Genomic DNA, 24,041 nt, shown 5'->3' on the forward strand with positions numbered 1-24,041 from the left:
ATCTGAAGCCCCTCACTTAAACATTTATCTCCTTTATCAGTGTAAGTTAAATAAGCCTTGCTGACAAGGAGAACAGCGCCAAGCCTATTCCATCCTTAAGTGTGTTTCTGTCCCACTATGATTTTCATAGTAAACTTAGTCTTCTTCCTGTGACAAATAGTGCTTTTGATTAAGCTTTTAAGCATGAGCGATCTATGGTTATATCTGGTATGATTGGGACACAAAAGACAGGGGATGATCTCAATGAGGAAGCTGGGATCAGCCTCTTCTCTTATATTCCTAAGTGCCTCCTCTTTCCAGTATGTATAATCATCTCTGAACCCTCCTTTTCCAGAAGCCCGCCTTGATTTAAGATTATGTGACGAAAATGTTCATCTGTTCTCAGTTCAGCTCACAAACATCTGGGGTTAAAAGTCCTCCTCTCTCAGAAAGATACTGCCCTTATGGCCTGTTACATGGGGGAAGCTTATAACTCTCAGAAGACCATCTCCACTGAGAAGTCTTCTGCGTTTATAAAGAATGGAAGGATATTGTTTCTGAAACTTAGAGATTAATTGGTAAACCAAACAAAGATGCAACTTAAAAAATATTTATAGGGCCAAAACTACTACTTCCTAAAATTTCCTCTTCACTGTGAATTTGTCCCAAGCCCTTTTGGTATTTAGTTGGTGCCAAAATTATTGTGCAACAGACAGCCTAGGGCCCCAGTTCTGGTCAAGTGTTTCAGGAATATTGTTAGACAATGAGGCTAAACCATGATAATTTTCTGAATGAGCCACTGAGCATCATTCTGTATGGCTCTGCTCAAGCTAAATGTCTTGAAGATGTTTGAAGATGTGTAAAGTCATTTTCACTAGTGGGGAATCCTCAAACCATATGTCCTATGCATGTTGCCTTGGTACATAGGCACACGTGTGCACTCAAACACACTATATGCATGCACAGAGATTTATATTGCAGCTCTTAAGAGTGAGAAGTTAGAAACAGTGGAAATTTCAATCTATGGGGAAATTGTTACATAAATTATCCAAGTAATATAATATCACGCTGCCATTAAAAATACTGTTTATTAGAAATTTGGTAGCCCTGGAAAATGCTTATTTTAACTTTTTAAAATTTTAAAGTTAATATATATACTTGTTACACAAAATAATATGAGAACATCTGAGCTTCAATAAAGAACATGTGCCCCTTGACTCCCATTCCACTTTCCAGGAATAACCATTATCATTGGTTTGCTATGTATTCTTCAAAACTCTTCTTTTTTGTGTTATAATCATACATACATGTCTGTATGGTTTTTTTTTTCTTTTGCAGAAATGGGACATTATATACATTTTTCTGAAACTTGCTTTTTACTCAACAGTGTGTGTAGGACATCCTTCCATGTCAGAACATTGCAATATACCAGTGCCATATTCTTTCTAATCAAATTGCATAAGTGTGTCATGGTTTATTTAACTAATCTCTATTTGTAAACATTCAGGTTACTTTTGGTTTTTGTTATTACAAGTAAGGCATTAATGCCCACCTTTAGGCACTTAAGCAATTATTTGTAAGGAATTGTTAAAGTATATGTTCAGTTTTAATATTGATTAAGTACTGCCAAATTGCCCTTCAAATAAATTATATTAATTTTTACTCCTGCTATCTGTGTATAAGTGCATGTGTAATTCCTTCACCAAGAGCATTATTAATCTTTGTACTTTGGGGCCAGTTTATTTGGGGAATCATCATTCAGTTTTTGTTTTCATTTTTTTTTTTTTTTATTCCTGGAATATCTGTTCCATTACTTTTTAGTTCAGTTGTATTTCTTCAGTGAACTGCCTATTTTTTCATTTCAATTGCTGGTCTTAGTAGTTGGTAAAAGCTTATTTGTTAACCTTCTGTATTTCAAATATTTCTGTTTGCTATTTGTTTTAAAGCTTAAGTTATAGTTCCCATATAGATGTTTTAAAATTTTATGTAATACAATCTGTCATTCATTTCCTATATGGCTTCTGGATTTCTTATTCCTAGAAAGGTCTTTCCCACCCAAATTCTATATTTTCTTCTGGTGCTATCATAATTTGGGCTTTTGCCCAAGGTTCCCTATACCATCTGAAATTTATACTAATGTATGGTATGCCATAGGGAGATAATTTTTTAAATCTCTGGATGGTAGGTTTATAAAATGTCATTTTTATTCACCTTCGTGCTTCTTTCTGTTCCAAGTATTAGCAAGTATTACTTTCACAGTAGGAGAAAAGCTCTTTAAAAGAAAAGGACATATCATTTCCCATATTTTTACTATCTAGTTCTAGAAATTTGGAAAGGTATGGGAGTAGATGAAGAAAAAAGAGAGTTTTGTTTTTAAGAAAGCAACCACTGGGAAAACTTTTAAGTGTACGTGTAATAAATTTTCATATCTCTCCCTGTTGCCTAACACCATTTTACCAAAGGAAGCCAAAGCGTTTGATCTTTTGGGGCTTGTTAGAATATAAACCTCTAAGAGGGTGCTCTGTAGCTTATTTGCTCTTCTATTTGGGACATCAGGGTGGAATTAGGAGGGATGCTATTATGGTCAAAAATGCTCATTCACTTGGTGTAGAAATCTGAAGAGGTCTGGACGAAATACTTCATTCGTGGAAAGTTTTTTTGCAAGGAATGGTTAAGGTGGGTGTTGTCACTTGTTGGTAGTTAATTAGCCATAGTTACAGTTGCTAGCACAAGATGGAAGACAGGCTCAGGAAGCCAGAAAATACTGATACTGCATTGCCGTGGATGAATGAGCCATTTGTTGCTTATATAAAAGTTTGTTACCATCCAGCATCAGCAAGGTTTGAGGTCTTTAGCTGGGAAAAGATCTTTCTGTAACTCCATTATGCTCTGTTGTTAAAGTTGTAGTCAATGGAGCTAGGAAGCTCTTTTGAAGTTCAAAGGAGCGTAACATTCACAGCATAATATTCATGCAAATATGGGACAAATGGGCTGAAGAGTTTGCCCCTTTTGGCAGATCTGACTTAGGTAATGAACTATTGATCAAAGTGAGGTTGAAGAATTGCGTTGTTAAGAATATTCAATTATGTATTTCTAATGGACTGGCCTGTGCCAAGTCTGGCAGAGATTCTGAGAGAGAAAATGTTCATGCATTTCAGGGAGTTCTTTCCTGTTTTATAAGGTGAGTTAACTGGATCTTCAAGGGACTACATTTGCACTCATTTTTCTTCCCAGGACAAATGCTTTCACTATTCAAAAGTGCTTAAGATGGGTCTCTGGACTTCTTAGGAAAGGAACACCACCAAGAAGATTGAAGGGAAGGGGAGATACTTAGAAAGTTTGAGACAAGTGAAGCATGGGCTGTGGAGCCTACCCAGAACCTTTCTGTCTATTGTGAAAATCAGCCAGGAAGGCATTAGTTTTTTTCCCCTAGGGTCTCACTTGGACATTTGAGGTGATTATTGAACAATAGAAAGAAGCGAGCAAAAGAGTACATCTGTTTGTGTCTTACAAGTTTAAGTAGGTAGAAGTAGAAGAAAGGAACAACACCTTAAAATTAGATAGCTTATTTGGGGGAGAGGACAGTGGGTTTTGGGATGGAGGCTCTGGAGGTAGCCTAGGTCCAACTCCCAACTCCGTGACTTAACTTACATACCTTGAAAATGTTACTTAACCCCTCCAGCTTTAGTTTTCTTATTAGTACAATCGGGAAAAATGAGCATTAACATGAAGAATAAATGAGATTGTGTACATCAAGTGCTTTGCATGATGACTGGCACATAGTAAACTTTAAATAACTATTAGTGCAACTCTCTTACAAACCAAATGGTATTATCCCCTTAATTTAATTACATTTAATTAATTAATTTATATTTTTTAAGACGGAGTCTTATTATCTTGCCCTCTGTAGAGTACGGTGGCATCACAGCTCACAGCAACCTCAAACTCTTGGGCTGAAGCGATTCTCTTGCCTCAGCCTCCCAAGTAGCTGGGACTACAGGTGCCTGCCACAATGCCCAGCTATTTTGTTGTTGTTGTTGTTGTTGTCACTGTTTAGCAGGCCTGGGCCAGGTTCGAACCTGTCCTGCCTTGGTGTATGTGGCCGGTGCCCTAACCACTGAGCTAGGGGTGCCGAGACCTATCCCCTTAATTTTAGATGAGAAACTTGAAATCCAATGAGGTCCAGAACTTTGTGCAAAGATAGCAGTCCCAACTAGAGCTTAAACTAAAATCCAGATCTCCAAATTCAGTGTTCTGTTCTCTATACCCATTTACCTCCAGAAATTCTCTGAGGAAGCCAGTTCATTCTCTCTTGAATAGAAGCCCAACTATCATAGCCACTTAATACATCAGAGATGATCCAAGTGAATAAAGAACTTTGTAACCAGAATTCCTAAGAAAGGCAGTATGCTATTTGGGAATTAAAAGACTAAGACTAGGAATAAATTATTCAGTAACCCGAATTAGCTAAGATGAAGTAAAGCAGTGAGAAAGGTTTAAAATATGTGCCTTTATGTCCATGTTTCTTAGATTTCCTTGACTTCTCAGTAGGATTGGAATGTCCTCATAGTTTAATGGAGAGAGGACTATGCTTAAAGCCAAAAGACCTAGTTTTTGGTCAGTTGTTTGCTGTGTGGTATTGGTTGAGTTATTCATGTTCTTTGAAGTAAAAGATTCTCTACTTACAAATTGAAAAGAATTCTTCTTTTCTGGACAGAAAACTAAAGAAAGGACTTAAGAGGTAGGCCAAGGGGAACCAAGGCCCTGCCTGTGTGTATTTGGAGCAAACCACCTGGACTTTACCACTATCACAAGATCTTTGCAAAGATTATTTTATTCATTTAAGATTTATAGCTTATCTGTTTCTAGAAAGATTACAGACTGGAGATGAAAGTATAATGTAAAGATGTTTTTAAAGATGAAATAAAATAGAGGCCATCTGAAGAAAGTAGAAAGAGTAGATGTCTTTCACATCTGGTTTGGTAGATTATAGCATTTTCACTTTAAGTTGGGTTTATGCTTCCTGAAAGGATAAAAAAGAGAAACAATTTTTTTTTTTCTGGTAAGAGAAAATTTGCAGTTTCACCCACAAAGATTATTCCCACCTCTTCCTCACTCAAACAATATTGATCATGAAAGAATGGAATAAAGTACATTCTGGGCAATATAAGGAGACCATCTGTAACTTTGGTTTCATAGAAGAAAGAAGCATTGTCTGTTTGGCATTTCTTTACTGACCCTCTGTAAAGGAAGAGGGCAAACATTAAATTATAATTCAATGAAGTTCTTTCTGTAAGTGCTAAGGAAATGTGGTCCAGGAACTTTATCTTTGAATGATTGAAGTTAATTGGAAGATAGAACATGGAAATGTTAAATAGATATTTAATATGTCTACTAGACTGGGTAGTCAACTATCAAATACCCTAAATAAGCTTTATATTCACATTATTTGTTTATAATTTTAAAATAGAAATTTAAAAGCCTAAATAACACAAAAATCAGCGGTAATCTCAGCATGTATAAATAACCATAGTTAATTTACTTCTACCCTTTTTTCCTAAGATCAATTATAAAAACAGTATTTTACAAAAATAAAACACTGTCTTGTAACTAATGGGATTGGGATTTATTATGTCAGTTCACAATCGGAGTCTCTAAAATGCACCTGTAGTCAAGATATATCCCATGGTGTCTGAAGTGAAAGCTGGGTGGTTGAGATATCAGTTGTAAGGAATGCAAATTTGATTCTGTTCATGAGCCCAACTTGTGTTCTTGACCAAATAGAAAATATTCCTGACCAAACAGGAGGTCTCCTTTAACAAAGACTTGCAGAGTTGAAGTGCTGATTATTTTCTTGAACAATCAAGAAAACAATTTCCTTTTTTGATTTTTGCCCAAAGTCATGTGCCATATGACATGGAAGAGATGATTTTAGTGACAGAAATTATTCAGGTCAGGTGTCACCAGCTTGAAGTCTTTTTGTAAAAGGATCTCCCCATGGCCTTATAGTAAGGACTAATGAGAATACCGTTAACTTCCAGTTATCCATGGTAATGGGAGATAGAAGGATATAATAAAATGAAATTAATGGAAAATCTCCAGTTCTTAGCCAATGGTGTCACCTTTTTGACTGTCAAACCTCGTTGAGCTATGAACGCTTTTCTTCTCATTGAGTTTGCCCACCTGCAGGTAGAAAAGTGGAATTAGCTACAAGGCAAGTAGTGAGAGGGCCATGATATGACTAGAACACTCAATATATATTCAGTTGAATTAATTTGGGACAAATTATCCAGCTAGTAAGAACGAGATAATTAAGTCCTGGATGAAGGAATAAGCTGTATACACAGGATGGAAAATTTGGTGTCTTCCTGACTTTCCTTTTTTGCTTCATTTCCACAGCCTGGAAATGAAGTCTTAAACTCCTGAGGAAATCTGACAGTCTTCAATTCTAGAAACTCAATTTCCAGAGAAATAAGAAATTTTCTACTCCTTAACTATTATCTCTTACCCTTCCTACATTCTGCTTCAAGTTTGATAAATGACAGAAGTCTTTATGTCTTATATTTTTTTTCCACTGTTCTAGTAGCCTTTTTAAGAAATAAACAATGAAAAATGAATTTGTTTACTTGATGTGTCCACTCATATGATGAACAGCAAAGATTCTTCTCTCCCTTTCCACTCACCATATGTGTTATAATAGAATAAATAGTATTTTAATACTGACATGATGATGTCTCTATAGTAATAGCTCTTATCAAAAACAGTTTATAGGAATGTTTTCTTGATTTTGGACCAATGATGAAGTTATTAACCTTTTGACCTAATCTTGGGAGCTGAGTGGTAATGATTGGGCAGAACCTTGATGGCATAGTGGCACATCTCTGTTGTTGCTTATTTATTGTCATCATTGTTCCTGTTAACAAAGGCCCCTAAAGTAGCAAGGGTGCCACCTCTACTTAGGGCCAGCAGAACCATTTGAATAAGAGCTATGATGATGCAGGTTGAAGGTCCATCTCTCCTGTTAGGTGGAATCCCTTTGAGACGAAGGCAGAATTCTGTTAAGGTTACAGTCTTCAGTTCCAAAGTTAGACTACAGAGGTTTGAATCCCAGCTCATGCCTTAATTAGTCATGTCAACTTGGACAAGTTACCAAAGCTCTCTATGCCTTAGATTCTTCATTTGTAAAATAGAGCTGATAATGGGACCTATTTCAGGATGTTGTGAGAAATTAGTGAATTTGTGCGTATGAAACCCTCAGAACAGAGCCGGGCTCACAGAAAGTGCTCCATAAATCTTAGTTGCTGTTGTTATTGTTGTTGCTATTGCTGTTACCACCATTGTCACCTGGCTCATGTTTTTTCAGGACCTGGTTTCCTATCTGCTTCTTACACTTAGCACCTACCTCCTAGCCTTTGAGCCAAATTTGGGGAAGGAAAATTCAGATCACTCAGCTTTTACACTAACAATATTCTTTAGAGGTTGACTGTGGGGGCAATGGAATCTGTTAGTTGAGATCAGTTATTTGGGTTATCTGTGGTTTTCAGGAATAACTGTGAGCTCAGATAAATTGAAGTATCCCATTTAACAGTTTCAGGGAAATAATTTATCTTAAAATATTTTAAAGAAAATATAGTAACTGGTTTAAAAGTGATATGGAAAGAATACCTTCTTTTTGCATAAATATGAACTATCCTTTTGGAAACAGACTTTCCTACAAGTTAGTACTTTTAACAGTTTGGATGAGAGTTTCTTTTATTGTTGTCATTTTTCTTTTCTGTTTGTTTGTTTTTGTTTTTTGAGACAGAGTCTCACTACATGCCCCTGGGTAGAGCGCCATGGCCTCACAGCTCACAGCAACCTCAAACTCTGGGGCTCAAGCGATTCTCTTGCCTCAGCCTCCCAAGTAGCTGAGACTAAAGGCATCTGCTACAATGCCCAGCTATTTTTGTTGTTGTTGTCTATTGTTTAGGAGGCCTGGGCCGGGTTCGAACCTACCAGCCCTAGTGCTTGTGGCCGGCGCCCTAACCACTGAACTATGGGTACCAAGCCTTGGATGAGAGTTTTAAAAATGTGTAAATGCACTTAAAATCCACATTTTTATAGCTTGTTTTATTTTAGTGCTTTTTTTAATCTTTGAGAGGTCCGTATTTTTTATCATCCCATTTCTACTTCACCAAGTAAGAAGGGTTAAGTCATTCAACCATGAAGAACACATAGATGATGACAAAAGCTCATTAGAGTTCATATTTAAAATAGGTAAATATGATGTCAATATCTGTTGAGCTAATCCAAGCAAGAGAAATAACCCAGAACCAAATGCATAATACACAGGTTTTATCTTACTTTGCCATGTGAATTTAAATCTACAAAATAACATCTAGCTTACTTCTATTCTATAATTAATGGCTCCAGTCCCTTATGACTATTTCTTCCAGTTTAATAATGCCATTTGAAGGAGCCAGCTTCATGGATTTTCTTCCAAGTATGTACTCACATTCTTTCTGAAATGTTGAAATAGTTGTATATGTGAAATGTAAATCACTTAAGTGTTTGTCAGTGAAACTATCAGTTGATTATACAGAAATGTTCACTCTCTTTCCAACATAAGGTAGGGAAAGGTAGAGAAGATAGAGAAAGACACATCATTTAGATGCTAGTCTTGAGAAATTCATGAATCTCTTACCAGTTAAAGATGATAGGATTGTTAAAATATTGGAAACATTTCTAACCCTATCCTTGAATATTGTGGAGCAGAAGTTTAATTTGTGTCTGTAACAAGAAAATTGTATTGCTAAGACTTGGCTGAAAAACACAAAGTCTGCCCAAAAAGTATTTTTTATGTTCTTTCGATTGATAAATGGTTTTGAGCACCTACTCTTAGTCTAGAAATATAGATTAATATAACAATCTTAACAATAATGACAATATTATAAAAAGGGAAATAAAATGGTTACTAAAAATGAAGATATATTCAACCTTCTAGGTATAAAAGAAATAAATAATGCTTCCATTTCTCCCACCAAACTGGCAAAGTTTTAAATAATTAAAATATCCCTTTCTAGGCAATAAGACCTACTGTTATCGCTTCAGCCTTTCTTGAAGGCAATTTGGCAGCATAGATCAAGCATTTGAAACATTTGACCTGAGAATTCTGCTTACAAGAATTTATATTGAGAACATAACTAGTGTTACACACAGAGGTTTATATACAAGGACATTTGTCACAGAATTTCTTTTAAATGGAAATAAATGAAAATAACCTAGTATCCCCAAATAGTTCATGGTTATTAAATTATGGTTCAACTGTGTATAGGTATAGAATCATGTCACTAGGCATGAGGTATGGGAAAAGTATTTAATGATACAGCAATGTTCTAATATGTTAATTTTATAATGTAGTTTATAAAATGTATACAATATATGTTGTTAACTTTGTTATAAAACCTTTATACACATAATACATGGAAAAAATATTGGGAAGAGCATTCAGTTTCTAAACTGATACATAAAATTCTTGGAGGCTGATGCTCCCATTGTCACAAGAAAAAAGCTAAATGAATTAAAAATCAGCAATAGATGAGGTAAGATGAGAAATGGAAAAAAAAAGTATACAGATTCAGAAGGAAGAAATAAAACTACCTTTGTTCTTAGACAAGATTGTCTGTATAGAAAACCCCCAAAGAATCATAACAATGGCAAGAAGCAAGGTTGAATGAAATAAGGTTAGTTTACAAAAGACTAATGATTTCCTATATACCAGTAATAAGCAAGTGGAATTTGAAGTAAATAATATAACCTGCAGTGCATCTTACAAGGGTATATGTGAAACTTAGTAAATGTAGAATATAAATGTCTTAACACGATAACTAAGAAAATGCCAGGAAGGCTATGTTAACCAGTGTGATGAAAATGTGTCAAACGGTCTATAAAACCCGTGCATGGTGCCCCATGATCACATTAATGCTATGATTTAATAATAAAATAAATAAATAATATAATACCATTCACATCAGTATTTCCAATAACAAAACACTTAAGTATAAATTTAACAAAATATGTACAAGATCCATATGATGAAAACAATAGAACGCTGATGAAAATAAGATGGAGAGACACACATATTCCATATTCATGGATAGGAATTCAATATTGTCAAGAAGTCGGTTTCCCCCAACTTGATTACTTTAATACAATACCAGAAATAAAATAGCAACTTATTGTGTGGATGTCAACAAATTGACTCTAACATTTACATGGAAAGGCAAAAGACAAAGAATAGACACACAATAATAAGATCGAAGTCAGAGGACTGATACTTCCTAACTTCAAAACTGACAATTAAGCTACAGTAATTAAGACTATGTGATATTGGCAAAATAATAGATACACAGGTCATTAGTATATAATAGAGAGCCCAGAAATAGACCCATACAGACATCATCAACTGGTCTCTGACAAAGGAGCAAAGCAGTCTGATGGAGAAGAGATAGTCTTTTTAACAAATGGTGCCAGAACAAGTGGACATCCACATCCAAAATAAATGAATGAATGAATGAATGAATCTAGGAATAGACATTACACCCTTTACTAAAAGCTGTCCAAAATGGATCACACACCTAAATGTTAAGTATAAAACGGAAACTTTTAGAAGATAATATATGAGAAAATCTAGGTGACCTTGGGTTTGGCATTGATTTTTAATTTTTGTTTTCACGTGATGTTTTGATACAGGTGTGTGATGTAGATTAATCAAGATTAATCCTTTTAATAAAGGGATTTGGGATTTGTTCTTTGAAGTTTGGAATCAGTTGAGGGCCTGCACTTAGGAATCTGGAGGGCACATGTGGTCTTGAGGCTGCAGGTTCCTCACTCCATTTCTTTGTGTCAGAAACATATCAGTTGCACTATTTTAGTTATTTTAAAGTATGCCCTAACTTATTGATTATAGTCACTATGTTGTGCTGTCAAATATCTTTCATTCTGTCTAGTTAACTATATATTTTCACTCATTAACCATCCTCACTTTAGTCCCCATCCCCACTACCCTTCTCAGCCTCTGGTAACCATCATTTTCTGTCTCCATGAGATCAATTATTTTTAATATTTACCTCCCGTATATGAGTGATAACGTGAGATTTGTCTTTTCTGTGCTTGGTTTATTTCACTTAACATAATGTTCTACATTTTGTTGCAAACTTTTCATTTCTTTTTGTGGATATATAATATTCCATTGTATATATGTACTATAATTTCTGTCTCTGTTAATTTATTGACGGACACTTAGGTTGATTTCCAATCTTGGCTATTGTGAATAGTGCTACAATATACATGAGAGTGCAGATATCTTTTTGTTATACTGAATTCCCCTCTTTTGGATATACTCAGCAGTGGGATTGCTGGGTCATATGGTAGTTCTATTTTTAGTTTTTCAAGGAACCTTCATACAGTTCTTCATAGTAGTTGCACTAATTTACATTCCTACCAACAGTGTACAAGGGTTCCTCTTTCTCCACATCCTTGCCAGCATTCAGTATTGGCAATGACTATTTAGATACAACACCAAAGGTGTTATCCATGAAACAAATAATTGATAAACTAGACTACATTAAAATTAAACATTTCTGCTGTGCAAAAGACACTGTCAAAAAAATGAAAGCAACGGACTAGAAAAAATATTTGCAAAGTACATATCTGATAAAGGTCTGTTATCCAGATTATACAAAGAACTCTTAAAACTCAACAATAAGAACAAAACAACCCAATTAAAAATGGGCCAAAGGCATTAACAGACACCTCACCAATGGTAAATAAACATATGAAAAGATGCCATGCATCATATGTCATTGGGAACATTCAAAGTAAAACAATTAGATACTACTACACACCTGTTAGAATCTGTAACACTAACAATACCAAATGCTGGTAAGAATGCCCAAATCTGTAACACTAACAACACCAAATGCTGGTAAGAATGTGGAGCAACAGGAACTCAACTGCTCATTGCTTACAGGAATGCAAAATGGTATAGTCCTTTGGATGACTGGTTATCTGTTACAAAACTAGACATACTTTTATCGTATGAGCCAGCAGTTGCACCCCTTGGTATTAACCCTAAAAAGTTGAAAACTTATGTTCACACTAAAACCTGCACATGGATGTTTATAGCAGCTTTATTTGTAACTTCTAAAATTGGGAAGCAACTAAGATGTCCGTCAGTAGGTGAATAGATAGATAAACTTTGGGTAATCCAGGACACAGAATCTTCTTCAGCACTAAAAAAAATAAGCTATCAAGCCATGAGAAGACATGGAGGAAAAGTGAAATACGTATTACTAAGTGAAAGAGGCTAGGCGTGGTGGCTCATGCCTGTAATCCTAGCACTCTGGGAGGCTGAGGGTGAAGGATCCCTTGGGCTCAGGATTTTGGACAAGACTATGCAAGAACGAGACCCCATCTCTGCTAAAAATAGAAAAATTAGCTGGACATTGTGGCAGGTGCCTGTAGTCCCAGTTGCTCAAGGCTGAGGCAGGAGGATCACTTGAATCCAGGAGTTTAAATTAAGTTTGCTGTGAGCTAGGCTGACACCATGCCATTCTAGCCTGGGTGGCAGAGTGAGACTCTGTCTTAAAAAAAAATAAAAGAAAAGGAAAGGAGGGAGGCAGGCGATCTGAAAAGGCTGCATGCTGTATGATTCCAACTATATGACAGTCTGGAAACAGCAAAACTGTGAAGACAGTAAAAAGATCTGGCAGGGGTTAGGAAAGAGAGAGGAATGACTAGGCAGAACACAAAGGATGTTTAGGGCAGTAGAAGTACTCTTTATGGTACTATAATGGTAGATACATGTCATATATATTTGTCTAAAGCCATAAAATGTACAATACCAAGAACAAGCTCTAATGTAAACTATGGACTTGGCATGATAATGATGTGTCAGTGCAGGTTCTTAAGTGGAAAAAAAGCATGTCTAGTTTTTAACAAATAGCACTCTGGTGGGGGATTTTGATAACTGGGGACACCATGCATTTGTGGTAGCAGAAGGTATATGGGAATCTCTGTACCTTCTTCTCAATATTACTGTGAACCCAAAACAGCTCTAAAAAGCTGTCTTAATAAAGATGGAGAGCTAATTATACAATTATAGAATAATCCCACTACCCCTACAGTTTATGACTGCATCAGATGTCTCTTCAGAAACTATACAAGCAAAGAAAGGATGAAGTAAAATACTTAAGTTGTTGGAAGTTAAAAAAAAAAAAAAAAAAAACTACCAAACTAGATTTCTGTATTCAGGGAATTTATCTTTCAAAAGTACATGAGAAATAGAGACTTTCTCAGACAAACAAAAAGTGAGACAATTTGCCCACCAGTGGACCTACCTTACAGGGTATGTTAACAAAAATTATTTGGGAAGAAGGAAAATGACATAGGTGAGAAATTTGGATCTACAGAAGAGTATTAGAGAAGTAATAAGTCAAGGTAAAATAAAACCTTTTCTTCCTTAATTGATATAATAAAGAACAGTTTATTCAAAATAATAATAGTAATGATATATTAGGTAGTTATAACTTATGGAAAAGTGAGATAAGTGACAACAATGTAATAAGGAGTGGGAGACAGGAATTGGAAACATAATATTAGAAGATACTTATGCTACATATGAAGTGATATAGTGTTATTTAAAAGTGGCCTTAGGACTGGGTATGGTGCCTCATGCCTGTAATCCTAACACTCTGAGAAACTGAGGCAGACTTGTAGTCCCAGCTATTTGGGAGGCTAAGTCTGGAGGATTTCTTGAGCCCAAGACTTTGAGGTTGCCGTGAATTATGACTTCATGGCCAATCTACTCACAGTGACAGAGTGAGACTCTGTCTCTAAATAAATAAATAAATAAATAAATAAATAAAAGTGGACTTAAAGTAGTTATGTTTATTGAAGAATCTAGGGTAGCCATGAAAAAGTTCATTAAAAGAAGTATAATTGATATGCTAAGAGAAGAGCAAAAATGGAATAATACAAAATGTGAAGTTAAAACCAGAGAAGATGAAAAAAGAGTGGAAGACCAAAAATCTAATAAAAAAGGTCAATGAATAGGAAATAGTTGCAAAGTCAATGTTAATTTAACTAATCAATGATCACTTTAAAGGTGAATTCTGTATATAAACCAACTAAAAGAGACTCAGATTGGATTAAAAAAAAAAAACTATAGGTTGTCTACAAGAAATCCATGATATTTTAAAAAATATATATTTTTTAATAAATCTGGTCATGTATATTTAAGGTATACAACATGATGTTAATGAGATACATATATACTAAAATGGTTACTATAGTGAAACAAATTAACGTATCTATTATCTTACCTAGTTACGTACAAGAGCAGCTATAACCAGATTGGTTGAATAATTTGCCCCTGTGAGTCAAATTCCTCAATTGTACTGGATAATATTCTTCAATTGTGATCAACTTCTGCAGGTCAAATTATAAATGAAAAAAATTTTTCAATGATTTTATTTTTGAGAAAATTTTCTTTTCACTTCTAATAGATAAATGTTTAATTAAAGGTACACTCCAGCCTATTATTGTCAGTGCTTCAAACCTACCAGCCATTGACATTTCAGGGCATGATTTGCTATTTATGACTCCTGAATGTTCCTCATATCACCATTCCTTATAATGAATGGTATGAGACCAGGGCAAAGACAGCTATTTGTTAAAATATGTTCACTGCAATTGCCAATTGTCATGGGTCTCCTTTTGAAAGGAATTATTTCCATTAAATTCAGTGTCTCCCTGAAATTGTGAGTTTGTCTTCCATTTTTATGGTCTATAGAAGCCACAAACACTGAAATTTCAGCCCCTTCTATGGTCAATGTCTGCAATTTCTGTCACATTGTATGCCAGCATTACTTTGAACTGTATCAATGTAGGTTGTTGGTCTAGGTCATTGCTTACAAATCAATGAGTTGTATTTTGGAAATAGTGCTTTCAATTCCCTTTTACTGCATATATAGGAACAATATCTTGTTAACTAGCTAGATGTTTTGACTTTTGGTTTTAGTATGGTTTACTTTAAATATCCAGGGACAATTGAATACACATAGAAGACAAATTGTTAAATTGATCTGCTATAATCTACTCATTTAGTAAAAAGTGTGAATAAAATACACTATTATTAATTAGAGTTCTCATGTGATGCATTTGATCTTTAGACTTGTTCATCCTGCACATCTGCTACATTGTATCTTTTGACCTACACCTCTCCATTTCCTCCCCCCCCCAAACCCTTACTCTGGTAACCAGTGTACTATTCTCTATCTCTGTGTATTTTTTTTTTTTTTTTTAGGATATGAAGTCCAAGTTTATTTTATATTACAGAGAGGGAAGAGAATGAGGGTAAGAGAGGAGGAGGAGGAGAGAGAAGAAAGCAGAGAGCAGGGATTGAGAGAGGGGAAGATGAATGGGGAAAGAGAGAAAAGGAGCGAGAGAATGGCATGGAATCCCAAAGAAAGAAAGAAGAATGTCTGCCTGTCTCTGTGTATTTGACCCTTTTTTTAATGCCACATATACGTAGGATCATGTAATATTTTTCTTTCTGTGTCTGGATTATTTTACTTAGCATAATATATACAATGAAATATTTTTCAGCCTTTAAAAAAAGAGGAGTTCCTACCATTTGCTACAGTATGGATGGACTTAGAGGACATTATGCTAAGTGGTAGTTAAATATAAAGACACAGATTAAAAGTAAAAGACAGTAAGAAGATATATTGTCCTAGCACTATTCTAGAGAAAGCTGGAGTTGCTATATTGGTTCTGGACAAAGAAGGATTCAGGGCAAGGAAACTTATCAGGGATAAAGGGGGAATTACATAGTAATAAAGGGATCCATTTTCTAAGAAGACATAACACTCTTTAACGAGTATGTGCCTAGCAAAGCATCAAAATACATGAGGCAAAAACTGATAGAAATGCCAGGAGAGGCTGGGCTTGGTGGATCAGGCCTGTAATCCTAGCACTCTAGGAGGCTGAGGTAGTTGGATTGCTTGAGTTCGTAAGTTCAAGACCAGGCTGAGCAAGAGAAAGACCCTGTCTCAACTAAAAATACAAAAAAAACTAGCCTGGCATTGTGGCGGGCTCCTGTAGTCCCAAGGATCACTTGAACCCAAGAGTTTGAGGTTGCTGTAAGCTAGGCTGACACCATGGTACTCTAGCCTGGGCAATAGAAAGAGACTGAGTCTGGAAAAAAAAACAAGAAAAGGAAAAAAGAAAAGAGAAAAAGTGGAATGCAAGGAGAAACAGACAAACTACTATAGTTGGAGACTTTTATACCCCTCTATTAGTAATTAATAGATCCAGCAGGCAGAAAATCAATAAGGACATAGTTTAGTTTAATTATCAGTCAACTGAGGGACAGAGAGAGGGGGGTGGGGCCTTGTTGTGTGTCACACTTTATGGGGGCAAGACATGATTGCAAGAGAGACTTTACCTAACAATTGCAATCAGTGTAACCTGGCTTATTGTACCCTCAATGAATCCCCAACAATAAAAAGAAATAAAATTAAAAAATAATAATAATTATCAGTCAACTGGATATAATTGACATTTATAGAATACTCTAGTTCTCTGCAACAGAATAAACATTCTTCTAAAGCTCTCAAGGAACAGTTACCAAAATAAACTATATTCTGGGTCATAAAACATACTGTAACAAATGTAAAAGATTGTAAATCATACAAAGTGTGCTCTCATACCATACTAGACTTAAACTAGGCATCAATAACAGAAAGATAGATGTGCAATTCCAAAATATTTGTAAGTATCACGAGTCAAAGAAGCAGTCTCAAGAGAAACTTTAAAATATTTTGCACTACATGAAGATGAAAATACTACTTATCAAACTTTGTGGGATGCAGCAAAAGTGTTGCTCAGAGAGAAATTTATGGCATTGGAATTCATATATATTTTTTCTTTTTTTGCAGTTTTTGGCCAGGCCTGGCTTTGAACCCACCACCTCTGGCATATGGGGCTGGCGCCCTACCCCTTTGAGCCACAGGCACCTCCCAGAATTCATATATTTTTAAAAGAAACATTTAAAATCAATAATCTAGAAGAGCAAATCAAATCCAAAATAAGCAATACAAAGTCAATGTTTTAAAATGAGAGCAGAAATCAGTGAAAGTGAAGCCAGGAAAACAATAGAAAAAAAAAATCCGTGAAACCAGTAAATTGAAAAGTTCAGTAAATTGAAAAGTTCAATAAATTGATAAACTTCTTACTGGGTAAACTAAGAAAAAAGAGAAAGGATGCAAATAAAAACAGAAAGAAAAGCTATCACTACTGATCTCATTGACTTTAAAAGAATAATAAAGTAATGTTACGAACAAGTCTACATCCACAATTTTGAAAACTTAGATGATAAAATGGCCCAACTCCTTGAAAAACACAACTGAACAAAACTCACAAGAATAGATAATCTGAAGAGGCCTATATCTATTAAAGAAATTGTGTCCATAAATAATACTTTCCCAAATACAAAGCACCAGCCCCAGATGGGTTCACTGGTGGATTCTAATAAACATTTAATGAAGAAATTATGCCAATTCTCTACAATCTGTTCTAGGAAATAGAAACATAAGGAATACAGCCTATCTTATTCTATGAAGCCAGTATTACCCTAATACCAAAACCTAACAAAGACATTACATAAGAAAACTACAGACTGTTACGTCTCATGAACATAAATGCAAAAATCTTTAAGGTAATAATAACAAATTGAATCAAACAATTTATGGAAAGAATTATGCACCACAACCAAGTGGAATTTATCCTAGGTATGCAAATCTGTTTCAATTAAGGTAATCCATCGCATCAATAGCCTAAAGAAAGAAGAATTACATGATCATATCAATATATGCAGAAAAGGCATTTGATAAAAGCCAACACTATCCGGAAAATGAGAATAGAGGGGAAATTTCTCAATTTGATAAAGGACATTTGCAAAAAAAAAAAAAAAAAAAACCCTACAAGCTAACTTCATTACTTAAGAGTGAGAAATAGGATACTTTCCCACTAAATCAGGAACAAAGTGCTGTTATTCTGACCAATCCTATTTAATATTGAAAATTTTAACTAATGCAGTAAGATGGGAAATGGAAATAACAGATCTATAAATTAGGAAGGAAAATATAAAACTACTTTTGTTTGCAGATGACATGATTGCCCATGTAGGAAATCTCAATCAACAATGATGACAAAAGACTTCTGATATTAATAAACAATTATTACAAGGTCGAAGGATACAAGGTTAATATACAAAAGTCAATTGCTTTCCTATATACCATCAATGAATGATTAGATTTTTTTAATACTTTTTAATAATTAGATTTTAAATTAACACAATATAATTTACCTTAGCACCAATAAATGAAGCACTTAGATATAAATCTAACAAAATGTGTACAAGATCCACATGAGGAAAACTACAAAACTCTTATGAAAGAAATAAAATGAATAGAAAGATACTTCATGTTTGTGGACAAGAAGATTCAATATTGTCCAGACGTCAATTCTTCACAATTGGATTCAGTGCAGTGACAGTCATAATTCCAGCAAGTTACTTTGTTGAAATCAGCAAACTGACTGTAAAGTTTATGTAAATGGAAAACCAGAATAGCCACCACAATATTGAAGAAGATCAAGGAAGTTGGAGTACTGTTATTACTCAACTTGAAGGCTTGTTGTAAAGCTAAAGTAATGAGGACACTATGGCTTGGTGACAGATTAGACAAATGGATCAATAAAGACCCTAGAAATAGACCAACACAAATATAGTCAATTCATCTTTGACAAAAGGAGCAAAGATAATTAATTGGGAAAAAGATAGTCTTCTCCACAATGATGCTGGAACAATTGGACATCCACATGCAAACAAACAAAAATAGTCTAGATGCTCCCTTAAACCTTTCAAAAAAATAATTCAAAAATAGATTCAAAAGGCTGGAAAGGGTAGTGGTGGGGATGGTTAATGAGTGAAAAACTATAGTTAGCTAGATGAATAATATTAGATAGCACGACAAAGTGACTATGATCCACAGTAAGTGAGGGTACACTTTAAAGTAATTAAAACAGTGGACTTGGAATGTTCCTAACACAAATGATAAATGCCTGAGATGAAAGATACCCCAATAACCCTGAATTAAGTAATTCACATTATATGCTTATATCAAAACATCACATATACCCTATAAAGATATGCAACTATTATGTACCCATAACAATTAAAAATTAAAATTTTAAAATGAAAAAAACCCCAAATGGATCAAAGACCTAACTGTAAAATGCAAAACTATAAAACTTCTATAAGACTACATCGGAGAAAATCTAGGTAACCTTACGTTTTGCAATGAGTTTTTAAAAGCATATTCCATTAAAGCATATTCCATTAAAGAAAAAAATCAATAAATTAGACTTTATTAAAAGTAAAATATTCTGCTCCATGAAAGACACTGTTAAGAAAATGAAAATACAAGCCAAGGATTGTGCATTTGCAATGTACTTACATGATAAAGGATTGTATGCAAAATATATAAAGAACTCTTAAAAATCAACAATAAGAAAATGAACAACCCAGTTAATAAAAAGGCAAAATATTTAAGATACTGCTTGGGAAAGAACATATACATATAGAAAATAAATATTTGAAGAGATGTTCAACATTATACTTCATTAAGAAATAACAAATTAAAATAACCATGTGATACCATCATACACCCCACCCCAACTCCTGGCAGCTACTGATCATTTTACTGTCTCTATAGTTCTGTCTTTTCCAGGATGTCACATTCTTGGCATCATGGGATATACAGCCTTTTAAAACTAGCTTCCTTCACTTAGTAATAGGCATTTAAAGTTCCTCCAAGGCTGGGTGCAGTGGCTTCCGCCTGTAATCCCAGCACTCTGGGAGGCCGAGGCAGGCAGATCCCGTGAGCTCACGAGTTCAAGACCAGCCTGAGCTAGAGCCAAACCCGTCTCTAAAAATAGCTAGGCGTTGTGGCGGGCACCTGTAGTCCCATGTACTTGGGAGGCTGAGGCAAGAGAATCGCTTGAGCCCAAGAGTCTGAGGTTGCTCTGAGCTGTGACGCTACAGCACTCTAACAGGGGTGACAAAGTGAGACTGTCTCAAAATAAATAAATAAATAAATAAATAAATAAGGTTCCTCCAAGACTTTTCATGACTTGACAGTTCATTTATTTTTATCATTGATGTCTGGATGTATAAAACCTTGTTTATTCATTCCCCAATTGAAGAATATCTTGGTAGCTTCCTATTTTCAGCAACTGTGAATAAGGCTTCTATAAATATTTGCGCATGGGTTTTGATGTGGACATAAGCTTTCAACTCATTTGGATAATACCTATGGGTATAGTCCCTATGTGTTATTTAAAGCTATGTTTAATTTTGTAAGAAACTGCCAGACTGCCTTCCAAAGTGACTTTATTATTTTGCATTATCCTAGAAATGAATGAGAATTCCTGTTGGGGTTCTCATCCTTACCAGCATTTAGTGTTGTGAGTGATTTTGGATTTGGGCCATTCTAATTCGTGTATGATGGTATCACATTGTTATTTTGACATCTCTATATCTTCTTTGGTGAAGTGTGTATCCAAACTGTATTCCCATTTTTTTTTTTTTTGAGACAGAGTCTCACTATGCCACCTTGGGTAGAGTGCCATGGGGTCACAGCTCAAAGCAACCTCAAAGTCTTGGGCTTAAACGATTCTCTTGACTCAGCCTCCCAAGTAGCTGGGACTACAGGCACCTGCCACAACACCTGCCTATGTTGCAGTTGTTGTTTAGCAGACACGGGCTGGGCTCGAACCCACCAGCCCCAGTGTATGTGGCCAGCGTCCTAACCATTGAGCAACAGGCGCTGAGCCTGTATTCCCATTTTTTAAATTGAGTTGTTTATTTTCTTATTCTTATGTTTGATTTCTTCACATATTTTAGATAAAAATCTCATATCGAAAATGTAATTCACATTATTGTCTCTCAATCTGTGGCTTTCTTTTTCATTCTCTTGACATTGTCACTCAATGAGAAGTTTTTAATTTCAATGAAGTCCTATTTTACAAAAAATATCCGTATTTCTTTTATGGATTGTGGCATTGGAGTCATATCTAACAATGCCTTGCCTACTAGGTTTTATATTAGAGTATATGATCCATCTTGAGTTGATTTTTATATATAATATAAGATGTGGGTTAAGATTCATTTATTTCACGTTTTACATATGATTGTCCAATTATTTTTGCAGCATTTGTTGAAAATACTATCCTTTCTTTATTGAGGTAAAAATAAAAATCTGTGTTGAAAATCAATTGATCGCATGTGTGGGTCTACTTTTTTTTTATTCTATTGATCTTTTTTGTTTAATATTTTGCCAATACCACATTGTCCTAAAAATTATGGTTTTATATTAAGCGTTCATCGTCTTTTTCAAAATTGTTTTGGCTATTCTAGTTCCTCTGTCTTTCCATATACATTTTTTATTTTGCATTACCAATTTTTATAAAGTATCCTTCTGGCAAATGTATTTGGATTGCACAAAATTTATAAATAACTTTGGGAAGAGTTGGTATCTTAACAATATTGTGTTTTCCAATTCATAAACAAGGTATAAGTCTATTTTTTGTGGCTTGCATTGATTTCTTTAATCAGTGTTTTTATAGTTTTCTGGGCTTAGATCTTGCACATGCTTTGCTTTATACCTTGGTAATTTCATGTTTGGGGCTTATTGTACCCTCAATGAATCCCCAACAATAAAAAAAAAAAAGAAATTTCATGTTTGGGGTATAGCTATTGCAAATGGTATGCTTTCAACTTCCAATTTCCAGTTGTTCATTATATTACAGAATACATAACTGTGATTGTTTTTTTGTGTGTGTTGCTGGCTTATATCCTGCAATCTTGCTGAATTCCCTTACTATTTATAGTAACTTTTTAGCAGATTCTTTGAGATTTTCTATGTAAAATAAAAATAAATATTTATGTATGATTGTCCAAATAAATAAATAAAAAGTTAATAGGGCTTTCATTTATTTTTCTTACCTTATTTCACTGGCTAAGATCTCCAAGAGTGGTGGAGCAGACGTCCTTGCACAGCTCCTGATCTTAGGGGGAAAACATTCAGTTTTTTGCCATTAAGTGATATAGGCTTTTTGTAGATGCCTTTTATCAGATTGAGGGAGTCCTCTTCCCATTTGCTCAGAGTTTTTGTCATGAATAAATGCAGGATGTTTTCACATAATTTTTCTGCACGTGTTGCAATGATTACTTGGTCATTCTCCTCCAGTTTTGTGACATGGTGAATTATATTGATTGAATTATGAATGTGAAATAGCTTTGAATTTTCAGAATAATTCCCATTTGCTCCTAAAAGTATTATCCTTTCTATCCATTGTTGGATTTAATTTGCTAAAATTGTGTTCAGAATTTTTGCATCTATATTAGTTAGAGATATTGGTCTATAGTTTTTTTCTTTCTTTTTTAATTTTTTGTTTTAATTTCAGGTTAATATGAGGGTACAAACAACCAATTCACAGTATTTGAATTTTATAGATAGTCCCTCTTGTAGTTGTGTCCTGTGCCCAAAAGGTGTGCCATACACTCCTATATTGTGCTCATGTAGTTTCTTTTCTTGTAATATCTTTATCTGGTTTTGGTCTCAGTATAATACTTGCATCAAAGAATCAGTTGAGAAGCATTCCTTCCTCTTTAGTTTTCTTGGAAAGGTTTGGTAGAATGTTTGATAGAATATATCAACTCCCTCCTAAGTGCTTCTTGCTGAATCCTACAATGATGTGCTACATTTTCGTTTTCATTTGGTATAAAATACTTTTAATAATTTCCCTTTCGATTTCTTCTTCAACTCACAGACTACTTATATGTTATAAACTTGTTAAAAGTGGTGATCTTATGCTAGGATTGTATATGATGTTTTTTTCTTCCATATAGTTTTAGGTTTTTATTACTGTTTCTTTTGTGTGTTTCTGTATGTTTTTCAGTTTTCTACATTGAGTACACATTACCTTCCTAATAAAATAATCAACAAATACAAAATAATACTCTGTGTTTTATAGCACTTTATAATTTACAAAATGCCTCATTTAATATTCTAATATCTGCTTGAGAAACATAATCCATATATTACAGATGTTGAAAACTCAAGTTGACAGAGTTTGACTTGCTCAGTGTCACATCTAGAGCTAGTTACAACTGAAGCCCAGATTTTTTGTCACCCACTTGACTGCTCTGCAGAAATTGGAAATATTTGAAATGTGAATCGGAATTCACGTTGTGGGTAGTTGGAAAGATTCATAGAGCGTCTGTAAAGAAATAAGTGACATGAGGCTTTTATCTGAATGTAGTTTTCATTTTAATCTCTGGTTACTAGTGAGGCTAAATGTCTTTTCATGTTTATTCTCTGTTCTCATTTCTTCTCTGAATTGCCTCTTCCTGGTCTTAGATTATTTTTTCTATTGGATTGGTTGGTCCTTTACTTACTGATTTGAATGATTAAAAAGTTTCCAGTGTCAATACTTTGTTTATTATATGTTGGAAGTATCATCTTCTGGTCTTTATTCTTTCAGTTTTGATTATCAGGGAAATGTATACTACTGAACTGAGGAAAATTAATGTATTTGCTACAAGAAGAGTATTGATTTATTTTGACCTTATATGATGGCACTCAGTAGATAGAATATATTGGGATTAAAATATAAACTGCTTGGTTTGGAAATTCAATTTACCAGTCATTTGTCAATTGCTTTTTTTTTTTTTTTTTTTTGGCCACATTGTACTAGGGTGACAGATAAGAGAGTAAAGAATAGATGTTGCCTGATTTTGAAGACCCTGATGGAGAAATAAGATATGTACATTAAGTCAGGTAACATGGTGTGTGTTCAAGTGAACTAGGATATAAGATAAGTTGTCACTACCAAAATTTCTATTCCATTAAAGGGGAGTGAATAGTTTAAGTGAATTAGGAGGTGTCCATGCA

The 24,041-nt window shown here is 34.6% G+C and overlaps 1 protein-coding gene across 4 annotated transcripts in view; it reads left to right on the top strand.

Moving 5' to 3' along the window:
* Positions 1–24,041, top strand: part of CHRDL1 (chordin like 1) — a 144,064-nt gene that overhangs the window by 5,009 nt on the left and 115,014 nt on the right. The window lies entirely within an intron of this gene.

The sequence above is a fragment of the Nycticebus coucang genome, chromosome X (assembly GCF_027406575.1).
Source record: "Nycticebus coucang isolate mNycCou1 chromosome X, mNycCou1.pri, whole genome shotgun sequence".
Taxonomy (NCBI): Eukaryota; Metazoa; Chordata; class Mammalia; order Primates; family Lorisidae; genus Nycticebus; species Nycticebus coucang.